Raw genomic sequence first — 13,566 nt, 5'->3', positions numbered from 1 at the left:
GTACACAATGTGTAGAAAATGGAATGTGTTCTTCTGCTACAATGATATAAGAAAGAGTTTGAATAAATTCCATGAATAAGAAAAGTCCATTGTAGTAAAAACATACTTTACAAAACATACCTTGAAAGCATACTAGACCATATATGGGTCATACATTTTTTGCTGGAAATCACCTTGCTGCATACTAACCCATATATGGTTTATGTTTCCAAAAATTTATATATATGTAAAAAAATAAAAATTTGTATGTAATACCTTTTTTCAACCCCTAATAAAGCTAAAAAATTGTAAAAAAAATTTTATATCACTTCGATCATAATTCATGCAGTAGAGGGTTAACAACTTTTTTTTTATGTTTTTTTTTTTTTTTTTTTTAACTACCTACTTTCGTCAGGTACCTATATTTAATCAGAATATAGTTAAATATACCAGAAATAAAGTTAAATATACCAGAAGTAAAGTTATCCCTGCGTTATTTTCTTTATGTGTATTTTTCTGTCTGTTTTCACGTATATACATAGGTACCTATTTTACTTGCGAAATATTTAGTATAGAGGGGCTAGTTAAGGAAAGAGATTTTTGGCAGACTTCGAATTTAGTTGCAGTTTTTCACACTAATTTGAACAACACCACTTAACACTAACGTCGTTGTACTTCGATATTAAAATTATCGTCTTGAAAGCTAAATCAAAGTGATTTTCCTTGATTTTAAGTTGTTTTTTCCCTTTGTATAGGTAGGTACTTTATACCGAGTTAAAGTTATGTATTCGTAAAAAATAAAGTTGAGATGACTATCAAACTTGACATTACGATGATAGAGAATTCGAAAAAGTGGGTCTCACAAGTCCGTCAAACTGTCTAAATTCTGTGTGTCTATATAGGTATAAGGAGTTACAGCCAGACCGACTGGGTCAATCCGCTTCAAACGCTAAAGTGTTAATTTCTGGACAATTTAAAAAGTTTTTTTTTTATCAAAAATCGTTATTATTGGTAGGTACCTTCAATAAAACGGTGTATTAAATTTCTGACTATCTTTCAAATGACTGGTTCAAACTTAACGAATTTTTGTATGCAAAAGCATTTATATTGTCTAAATGAATCATTATAACAATTTTTGCTTACAGCATGTATTTGAATATTGCGTTAACTCAAAAGGATGGTTTATCGTGTGTAATTGGCATTCGATTTTTTCTGCCCTTTTCGATTTCACTATCCAAAAAACTTTTTTTATAGGAATCAAAGCATATTTTTCTAATTGTGTTTTGTGCGCCGAGCTCGAATCTGAAGTCAGAAAAATTCTATCATATCACGTTGTTTTATTACCATGCCAAAATATCACAAAAGTAGTGTTTTGAAAGTTCAAAATTCAATAGGTATCTCAAAAATTTTGCACGTTACAGCTATTCTAATACTAGATTCAAATTAAAAAGGTCAATGGCCATTAGAAAAGTATAATTTGTTTGCTATGGAAAATTATTTCACGCCAATATTACTGTCATTTACGGAAAAATCGATCTTGAAATTGCTTTTTTTGTTTTTTTTTTTCAATTTTTCTCAATATTTTCTAAAATAAAAGTATAGTTTTTCTACGTTATCTTAAATAAAAAAGTTACTTTTTTGATCGAAAAATAGGCTACTTTTTCAAATTAAAATAGTCAAAAATCCAAAAATTAACTTTTTTCTCAAAAAACATTGAAAATAGATAGAAAACATAACAAAGTAACTTTTAACCAAGTTTTGTTAAAATCTAAATATGTTTGTAAAAGATAAAAATAAAAAATAAAAAAATCGTATTTTTGCATTTTTTTTTTAAATATTTCTGAGGTTATATAAAAAAAATGGTGTAGGTAAAAGTTTTAGACACTTTTATTATCTACAACTTTTGCATTTAACTTTTTTCGATAGGAGGTCTACTTTTGACGGAAACCGTAAGAAAACACGATTTTTGACACCCACCCCACTTTTTCGACCACCCACCCCCTTTCCCATAATTTGTTGTGGGCAATTTATTTTTCCCCTTTCATATACCATTTTTCCTAAATTTTCCAACCACCCATATGATGCTAATATTTTTTTTATTTTTAAAAATTATTGGCACTGGTCTATACACTCTTCTTCAGGGGGCCAATTCTGGTTCTGTGAATAAGTGAAACGAAAAGCTTTTCACTTGTTCACTCATTTTATTCTCGTTCTGTGAAAAAATGAAAACAAACATCAAAAATATTCATATAAATATATATTTTTTTCAATAAATTATTTGTGATATCATAGGATGAGAATCGTTTTTCGTTTCAAATGAATCGAAAAAGTGAAAAGAGTGTTTGAAAGCTAAAATGAAAAAGTTTTTTTTTCGATTCACGTTTTCACAGAACCAGAATTGGCCCCCAGGACTAAATTATTAAAATAATTTAAAAAAAAATGATATTTATAATAAAAACTTATCTTAGACGTTTGTTATGTTTTATGTATCTCAAAAGCTTTGTTAGTTCTCAATACTTTTGTTGTTTCAGATTTTTTATATAACTCAAATATTTTAAAAATTCAATAAAAATGTCTTGAAAAAGACGTTTGTTAGATTCTTAACTGCTGTTAAATCTACAAGGTTTGGTGTAGTCATTAATTACATATCAAATATTAAAACTTCAAAAAATCATCATCTTCTATGAATTCTGTCAGCTGTAAGAACTACATCAATGACTTTAAATTAAAAGTCAGCGACCAGAAAAAGAAAAAATATTTCACAAGGTTCGTTTGGCCGAAACCCGGTATAGTACCTAATATATCAATGACTTGTCTATTTTGGGATACTTCTCCATCTCCAGTTTACAAAAAAATAATTTTTGTTTACGAAGTTACTGAAAAAATTCGAGCCTGTTTTACTACAACTTGATATGTAGGTACCTACCACCAATTCTTCTAGGCACCTTAAAATCCAATATCAATCCTTTGATCTTAGTTCACCAGAACTGAAAGAATTATATTTTTCCAAAAAAGTAATTACTCTGAATCCTGAATCTTACAAAACTGTTTTAATCTTCTTATAATTTCTGTCTCAGTTCATAATAAACGCAAGTTAAGAAAATACTTAATGGTAAAATCAAGTGAAAGTCTCTGCTCTAAGTATTGTTTCGAAAGGCCACGTGCATTGCTGGTGGTGCCTTCGAGGGTTCAATGTAATTTGATGCAGTTTATTAGAGTCGCTCTGTGCAGCTTTATCATGGTAGAATTTCAATATTTTCTATTCGAACGAACGACGATGACGACGACAACAAGGACGACCAACGTTCTTTTCTATTTTTTTTTTTTTGTGGTTGACATAGCAACACTTTGATAGAGAATAAAAAAGATCGTACCCTTGGTGCACATTAAGGGATGCTTCAGTTAGCAGTTCATAAAAAATCCCAATCTAACAGCCGTTGGTTGTGTTGTTGCAGTGGTTTTTCGCAATTTTGGAAGAAGAATAAGATGAAAAAAAAAAAATTAATGAGTTCGATTTCTGTTTTTAGTTTTTTTTTTTTTTCAATTTGTTATACACGCAGGACAGACATCATTTTTTATTAGTTCCTCGGGATGTTTTGTGTCTCCTAAAGGTCGTTTATCGGTTTCTTCCGATTTCACTCTCTGCCACCGTCCTTTTCTAGCCTTAGTTCTATTAAGGATTATTGACGGGCGGGTGGTCGGTGTCGGTCGGTCACCCCTTATAATATAGTCTGACAGCATAAAAATAAATAAAAACACAATTCTCGAAGGGGTTGGTGTGTTCTCTTGCTTTGGCTCTAGCTATGGCTCGGGATCATCAGGCTCAAGGCTCAGCAGGGCCAACAACAACAACAACGACGACTACGACCGACGACGCACGGACGCTATATGGAAGTGGGGAATTGCATTTATATTGTGAGGGATTTATAAAAGTCGTATCATCTAACGATACAAATTAATAATGTATTTATACAGAGCATATAGCCAAAACAAAGCGCATAGAGTCAAAGCGTACACTCGTGCTCGCCCAATGAATATGAATAATGCATGAATGTATTTTCTGCTGCTGCTTGTGTTTCTGTTTCAGTTGCTACTGTTTCTGGCCCAGAACTCGCGTCAATTGATATGGAGCAAATAATATTATTCTGATGAAAAATGCTGATTTGTTGTTTTATGTTTGCCAATGTTGCTTGAGTTTGTTTTTTTTTTTTTTTTTGTGAATGATTGTGTTATTTTAAATTTTAATTTAATTTTGTTTTCGTAATTATGGGAAGGTATTCCTATTTTTTGTTAATCTTTTATTACAGTTCAAATAGTGATATAAAAAATAACTACCTATGTAAAAGGCTTGAACGTTTAACCTAACATTGACTGTGTATAGATGAGGGAGATTCAGCATCACCAAAATTTAAAAAAAAAAAAAAATAGTTAAAAACAAAACAATATTGGTTGTATTTGGAGGCCAATTCAGAAGTCAGACAGGTAGAAAAGTTGACAAAAAAATGTGTTATATTTGCGAGATATCATCTGGTTTAGGGTCAAATTGCATTTTTAACGCGTTTTGTCTGTCTATTGAAATTTTAATGTTGAATTGTTCACAAAATAGTTAATCGTAAGGGAAATGGCCAGCATAATTATCAAGTATTCATAAAATAATTCAACACAAAGACATGAAAAACTAATCCATTTGTAACGAAAAAAAATTGTGTGAATTCTAGTTAGTTAACACATAAATCATTCATACTTTAAAATAGTGCCAAAAGTTGCACAGAATCATTTAAAGAAGAAGTTAAGAGTTTTAAACGTTCCTCACATTTTTCATTAAGAAGGATTAAAGTTTATTTTAAATGGTAGATATTTTCTTTAGAGTTTTTAAACACACAAAAATGGTGTTGAAAGTTGTAAGTTACTATTCATAAGGTAGTTTCTGTAGCTAAACTGAGAAACAACTTAAAAACCGTTTTGACTGAGTTATATTTTTGGATGGATTGTAAAATTAAAAATTTAGATTTAATCAAAGTTGGAAACCCAAAAAAATACACTCTTTCCCTTGAGTTACTGGTAGTACTTTACCATAAGGGCGACTCACTGTTGTAAATTAGATATTCGGCACCTCCCGACCAACATTCCCGCTTCTATAAAGCTTTATAGAAGCAACTATTGCATTTGTAAAGCGTTATAGAAGCAAAATTGTTAGTTATGCTTTTAGTCGTTGAAGATCACCTTCAACCTGTCACTTCATCGGATATCATATATAACAAGACTGGGTTGATGAGAGTTTTATAAAGCGTCTTGCCTGATGGTTCTCCGTCTCTATTGTTTTCTCAGCCCATATAACTAGCAATTAGCAAGACCCATCCCATCTTTGATTTTTGAGCGAATTTACAAAAGTGTCGAGGAATACAAATTTCTTGAATACATTACACGACGAATTTACAAAAGTGTCCTGGAAGACAAATTCCTTGACCACATTTCACGACTTGAAGTGTTCACATAAAACTGATTTTTCAGTTTAGAAAGCACTTTTTATGATAAAATAGATTAATATAATTAATAAATTAATAATAGATTAATAAATTGTGACATTTTGAATTTGAGACTGACCAAAATCTTTTCCCTAGACACTATAGTTCAGTCAAAGCGTAATTTGACCTTGCGCACAGAGGCACTGTTAGTTTTTATTTCATGGATCGATAGGGGTATATTTAAAAGGCTTAAACCCAATTTCTCACCACCTGATCATTCTTTTTAGAGGATTTATTCACAAAAACGTATTTTTTGTGATATTTTGCTTCTAAGCGAATATCTTGGCTCCAGAACGTCATAGACCAAAAAAATGATACAATGTCTTTCTTATATTTCCTATTGTTAAAATGTAATTTCATTGTATTTGGCAGCCATTTTAAGTCAAATTCTCGTTGTTAAAAAACACATTTTTGTCATTATTTCGAAAAAAAGCTTTTATCATGATTTAGTCTATTTAATAGACCGGATCTCCAGAGCAAAACTAGAACAAATTCGTTCAAGAGTTTTTATTGCTAATTTTGATTCCTTGGTATAAAAGAATACTCCAGCCAAAAGTGCTACTAAATCCATTGGTGCATTTCTGAGAAAACGGCAACACTGGTCGGTTTTCAGTTTTTTTGATTTAACTCGAAAACCAAGCCTAACTTTGAAATGGTTCAAAGACACTTTTCATAGCAAATTAAATTTTCTGTCATGTTAAGATGATTAAAAAATTTTAAAAATTATTTTTCACTGAAATTCTAACCTAAAATCAAAGAAAAAAAAGTTAAAATATTGACGATTTTATTTTTTTTTACTAAATCAAGGGGCATTTTGTGTATGTAGCCGGTACGTCCAAACATTGTACTAATGAAATAAAGTAAAGGTAAAATCCTTTGATAATATGCAATTTTTAATTTTTTTTGTCAAGAAACAACTTAAATGTACCTATTCAAAAATTAGCACTTTTTCCAAATTTTTGACTTTTTTAGTTAAAAGCAAGTTTTTAAAACTCGATAAAATCGTATTAATTGGTAACTTTTAGACTTTTAAAGTAAACGGACTTCGAGGGATTGATTTAATATAAACTAATTATGACAAACAAGAAAATTTATTTGCATCCTTATGTAATTGTGTGCAATTTTGTGTATGTGCATTTTTATAAATACAGATCAAATGGATCGACGGAGAGCCGTTAGCTTTGGTCTATTGCATAGAAGAACATTTAATACCAACTCTTTTACTGTTTTCAATTGCCTGAAAAACAATTCTTGTAAAATCAGCGACCAACGAAAAGTTTCTCTTGAAAAACGAAAAAAATATTCAAATGAGTTTCAAACAAAATAGGCCAGGCAAATTAGTAAATCAAATTGCATTTTTCGCGGGACAAATTTTTTTCATGGATTGTGGAAGAGGTCGGTGCCGTTTTTATTTCATAGCCCCATTTTTACTCATTTAAACCAAAAATGTCCAAGGACAGATTTATTCACAATGAAATTTTTTAAAAAATGATATACAAATGAATTCCCTGAGTTATTTAAATTCAATTTTATAGTCAGTCAAAGTCCGGGTTCTTCTCGCAAGGCTAGGACAATATGACATTTTTTCAAATATCCGAAGAACTTTTGATTTGTTTTGAATTTTCTTTAAGAATGAATTATTGCACTTTTAATTATCTATAGAATGAGCCCTTTATCGAAACTGTAACCATCATAATGTATACGCAATCTAACGACGAAATTCACATTGTACTAGTCAAAAGTGAGAAAATAGCAAGTTTTCTTCTATTAGACCGAGCAAATTCCTGAATTGAAGGTGTAACCAAAATATAAGTAAACAGTTTTTTTAACTATATTTGTCTAAATATCGAATTCAAAGTTTAAAATCTTTGATGATAACCTTTATATGGTTTTCGAGGGGTTAAATAAAGTGAGTTTTCCAATTAAAGTAAATAAGCTAAATTGAAACTATTTTTAATTCTAAATATGAGAAGTGATTCTCTGCAATTTTTCCTAAACTTGAACACCTCAATCTTAGCGATGCGATAAGTATAAATCAAGATATGAAATGTGCAAGCCGTTATGTTTTCGAGACTATTGTGTTTAGTTTTTGTTTGTTTATTTGAATTATTGAAATCCCAAATATGCTTATTTAAAAAATCGTATATCTTGACTTCGACGTTTGGTTGCTTCTACAATGTGATGGTTACAAAAACAATAAAGGGTTCATTTCATAGATAATTAAAAGTGCTATAATTCTTTCTTGAAGAAAATCCCAAACAAATCAAAAGTTCTTCAGATATTTGAAAAAATGTCATACTGTCCTAATCTGCGAGAAGAACCCGGACTTTGACTGGCTATAAAATTGAATTTAACTAACTCACGGAATTCATTTGTATATCATTTTTTAGATAATTTCATTGTGAATAAGTTTGTCCTTGGACATTTTTGGTTTAAATGAGTAAAAATGGAGCTATAAAATAAAAACAGCAACGACCTCTTTTCCAAGATGGCGGCTGTTCCCGATGTCCTATCATCCCACAAAATTCACTTTTACGATAAGGACATATACCTAAACACGTTCCATGAAAAAAATTTGTCCCGCGAAAAATGCAATTTGATTTACTAATTTGCCTGGGCTATTTTGTTTAAAACTCATTTGAGTATTTTTTTCGTTTTTCAAGAGAAACTTTTCGTTGGTCGTTGTTTGTACAAGAAAAATTTTTTCAGGCCATTGAGAACAGCAAAAGAGTTGGTATAAAATGTTCTTCTATGCAATAGACAAAAGCTAACGGCTCTCCGACGATCCATTCGATCTGTATTTATAAAAATGCACATACACAAAATTGCACACAATTACATAAGGATGCAAATAAATTTTCTTGTTTGTCATAATTAGTTTATATTAAATCAATCCCTCGAAGTCCGTTTACTTTAAAAGTCTAAAAGTTACCAATTAATACGATTTTATCGAGTTTTAAAAACTTGATTTTAACTAAAAAAGTCAGAAATTTGGAAAAAGTGCTAATTTTTGAATAGGTACATTTAAGTTGTTTCTTGACAAAAAAAATTAAAAATTGCATATTATCAAAGGATTTTACCTTTACTTTATTTCATTAGTACAATGTTTGGACGTACCGGCTACATACACAAAATGCCCCTTGATTTAGTAAAAAAAAATAAAATCGTCAATATTTTAACTTTTTTTTTCTTTGATTTTAGGTTAGAATTTCAGTGAAAAATAATTTTTAAAATTTTTTAATCATCTTAACATGACAGAAAATTTAATTTGCTATGAAAAGTGTCTTTGAACCATTTCAAAGTTAGGCTTGGTTTTCGAGTTAAATCAAAAAAACTGAAAACCGACCAGAGTTGCCGTTTTCTCAGAAATGCACCAATGGATTTAGTAGCACTTTTGGCTGGAGTATTCTTTTATGCCAAGGAATCATAATCAGCAATAAAAACTCTTGAACGAATTTGTTCCATTCAAAAGGGTCTATTCAATAGACTAATTGTTATTTTTTCTATTTTTATATAAATTTTTGTAATCTTATTCATGTCCTGCATTTTAAAGAAAAAATCAGGTCCTTATCACCAAAGATGGCCGAGCTATTGATAAATGAACGCATGTAAAACCGGTGCGAAAACACCCTTCGGGATGTCCTACGGCAAAAAATAAAGCTATTAACTGTTCGTTTCAACATTTTCTATGGATTTTGTGCATATTATTTTTGTTAAAACAAATAAAATATAAATAATATTAAGTCGAAATTGTTTTTTTGTTCAGCAAACACTTGCCTTATTATTTTACAAACGGTCGAAGTAATGGCTTTTAAAATAAATTGTCATTATAATCCTCTTCTAAATTATCTACAATTTAAAAAAAAAATAGCTCTCTACGACCCACGAGAGCCAAGTTATTTCAATTTTAAGAAAGTATGAAGCCATTAGAACATACAAAAAAATTCCCTTGTTTCTTAGCCAATAATAGTCCTCAGTGAGAGTGATTGTTTTCATTGTTTCTTGTTATATAAGAGGATTTCTTGCATGTTTTTCGTTAATCATTTGGAAATTTTTTAAAAAATTAATTTCTCGGCTCGTTTTCCGACGCTTTGACTGGAATACTATTCGTGTGGAAAAGGCAAGAAAATTCCTTAACACGAATTTCGTCTTTTTTATTAATAAAGTTCGCTGCTCAGCTCTTTTGTTTTGTCAATCAACCGCCATTACTCATAAAATCATAAATGAAAAAATCAACATTTTATGTTTTTATGTATTGAATATCTAAGTATATTTTTATTTGAATTATATAGAATGATTCTTAAAAAATAATAATTAGGTAAAACACCTAACTTCCCACAAAAACTTTTTTACCGACTTCCAAAAAGGAGAATTTTTTAAATTTTTTTTTAAGTTTGTTACCTCATAACTTTGGGATGAGTTAACCAATTTTGATAATTCTTTTTGTATTGGATAGCTGAAGACTGCAGTGTGGTCCCATTTCAATTTTGTCCATTTATGGCCACACAAAATATCAGAAAAACCATAAAATCAGTTTCGAACCATGGAAGTCGGTTTAGTTTTTTTTTTTGATAAAAATGATTATTTAACCTTTATTTTTTGTGAAGACATTCCTTTTGCTTTATTTGTGCGTTTTGGACGAGTTACTGTTTTGCAATTTAATTAATGTTATTTATATTAATTTTTGTAGAAACAGAAGTGATTTTGCCAATAAGTTCATAATTACTTTCTTTTGACAAGTCCACAAATTCATTGCGTTTCATAGTACCTGGATATTCCGAAATTTTTTTTTGCTTTAAATCAAAAATAAAGCAAAAAAAAATTGCAAACGTACGTTTTGAAAATTAATCAAATCAAAGAATAAGGAAATCGTTATATTTTGGAAATATCATATTGAAAATTTAAATTTTTTCTACCCAAACATGTCCTTTAAGGCACACAAAATCAAATATTAAATGTCTCAAAATTCCATCATGAAAGCTAGAATAATAAAATTGCAAATTTAAATTTAATGCACATTGATATGAGTGTAACTCCTTAAAGTTTTTTTTTTTTTTTAATATTTTTAAACAAACTGTTAACCCTCTCAAATCAAGGTTTCCTTCATTCGTAGAAAAGTTAAACAAGTTTATTCTTTTTATAAAAAAAAAAAAATTATAACAACCTCATGCAACTTCTTACCATAATAACGTATACCCTCTAAATTCACATTCCGTCTATGCTTTTTCTTTTACAAAGAAATTCCATGCAAATTCTTAGTATACATTACATATACAGTTATTCGCGACATTCTACATACTTTTTGTCTGTATACCTGAATAACTGCACATATTTTGAATATTCATACCACTTAAGGCAAAGGTCCTCTCAAACACATCCATGAATTTTGTTTCGTGTCGTTGTTGCTGCTGTCGGTCGATACTCTATACAACAATAATAATTCAACACACATGCTCACAAATTTTTGAAATAATTTCTTTGTGGACAAAATCTTTAGCAAACATTAAACTTTATTCCGCCACAAGGACATAATGAGAAATGCCAAATGAGAGACAAAATAATATACAGTGGACTCTCGCTAACTTGAACATACGATAACTTGAACAATCCAATAACTTGAACATCCTATTTTCTTGAACTTTTTTATTGCTGACTCTATAAGTTGAATAATTTAAATATTTGAAGCTCTTTTACTTGAACAAATAAATTGTATTTCAACAGAAGTTTGAATTTCCTCAATGTAGGATACTACTTTTCTAATAGTCTTTTATGTCATTTACATTAATTTATAATAACAAATTGAATTCATGCAAAAAAAAGACTTTTTTATATGTTCCAGTATCTTGAACAATCCAATAACTTGAACAGGCCTGGTTTCATATGTGTTCAAGTTAGCGAGATTCCACTGTAATACGAAAAAAAAGAAATAATCCATTAGCTGAATTGTATGTGGTGTCCACTTCGTATGCTATACTAAAGCAAAGCCAAACAATATCACGCTGGTCGCTAAATAATTACTTTAAACTCACACCCATTTATTGTGATACGAAAAAGGACAAACATGGCGCGTCGCAATAATGTCCTTTGTCACCTCATGCCCTTAATGAATTTGCCAGTCCCAATTACGTTCAATCGGTGCGGACCAACTATGTTTATATATACAAAGTGTTGGAATTGAACATAGGGACAAGGGGGCAGATTGCTGCACCATCAACACAACAGAGTCAGGATCTGGAGTCAGGAAGGACTATCACTATTACTATTATATACACAAACAAGGGGGACATCCGTCGTCGTCGTTGTCGTGTAAATATAAAAGATTCCTCTAAATATGTGTCGCCATATGGTGCGAATAACCGCACAGACAAAATAGTCAAACATCGTACATATATCTCGTATTATAGTGGTGTCGTGCCGCGGTGAAGCGGAGAAATCTATTGTCACAGTGCAGCTATCAATTTTGGCAGTTTTTCGAAGGACAACATTTGGTCATAATTGCCCAGATGAAAAAGAGTCCTGGAACAATCTATTCTTGTAGTGTATAGTGTTCAAGCCCCAGTCATCGCAATTGCCATCGGCAGACGACACACTACACTATACACTATCTATCTGCTACAACTACAACACACAAAACTAACTAGATATAATATTTTACTTTTTCTCCCTCTCTCTCACTCTTAGTCGCACATTCTTTTGCCTCTTTGTACGATTAATGATTCATTGCGCAGCAAGGACATAAGTTTTGGCAAAAAAAAAAAAGGACGACGCGCGAATCCTAAATTATGCTAACGCAAAAATTATAGGATTCGCCAAAAATTGGGCATGATCGATTTTATCGTTATTCCCCGAGATTATACCCTTCGCTTTATGCTAGGCATGAATATGCCGCAATGATTTATGGTTATTGACCTGCATATAGAGGTTAAAAAGAGGTTGAATTTAACGGTGGGCAGGATAGTGCTATGGCTGCGGTTGGTTGAGCTGGTTGCGATATGAAATGACAAAGTATTGTAATGATGCGGTTATTTAAATCTTTAATGAGTTGGGACCATGTTCTGGGATAAATTTAGTTTATTAAATGAATAAAACTGTGTATAATTTCAAGGTAGGCTTTGTTTGGTTAGTTTAAATTTAAGATAATATATTTTTGTTTGATAAAAATATATTAACGCGGATCATCAGAAAAATATCATAAAAATATTAATCTACTAAGTTGAGTGGAATTTGGCAAAACCTTTTAGCTAAAGATTTATACAAATTTTTAGACTTTCTAATTTTTAAATCCTATTTTGTAGGTATGAAGAAATGCATACAAATGACTCTTCTACGTTCTAACTATTGTATAGTATACGGATGCGTTTGGAGTTATTAATGTACCTACCTATTTTTGTTCATTATGTAGTAACATCTGACTACAAAGAAAAGAGGTAGCTGTGTTTTGACGATTTTTTTTTTGCCATTTTTTGCCTGAATTATTTCGTTGCATAATTTAATTCCTTTTCATAACTGTGTCATTTGTTTTCCTGTTAGACAGTTCAACCTAACCTAACCTATATTCTGGTTTAAAGTTTAGTAAAAAAAAGTTTAAAAATATCGAGATTGAAGTAAATAAAATGAATGACTGGATCGCACGTACTTGCTCGTATTGTTCAAAGTACATTTATATTTAGCTAACCGTTGCGTTGGTTAGATATCAGAAAATACTGAAAAAAATGTATTTTAAAAAAATATATTTTTTTTATTTTGTTCCATTTTTTTGAGAATTGAATACCTACATAAAATCCATTAGAATGATAAGACTAACCATAAAATTACCATAATGTCAGTTTTCGAAAAACTGTCAACGCATGAAAGCAACTCCATGAGTTGACGTTTTGAGATATTAAAAAAACAAAACAAAAAAATTACCTTGGAAATTACGAAAAAGTTAGTAAGGTATCTGTACCAAATTTCAAGAAAATCCGTCCATCTGTTTAGGCTGCTGTATCATGTACAGATGATACAGCAGCCCCGACGCGCAGACCGAAGGACGTCATGACGAAACCCACTTCTCTGGACTACT

This window comes from Episyrphus balteatus, chromosome 2 (assembly GCF_945859705.1).
Source record: "Episyrphus balteatus chromosome 2, idEpiBalt1.1, whole genome shotgun sequence".
Lineage (NCBI taxonomy): Eukaryota > Metazoa > Arthropoda > Insecta > Diptera > Syrphidae > Episyrphus > Episyrphus balteatus.
The sequence above is the reverse complement of the archived record's forward strand: the minus strand, read 5'-3'. Positions refer to the sequence as shown.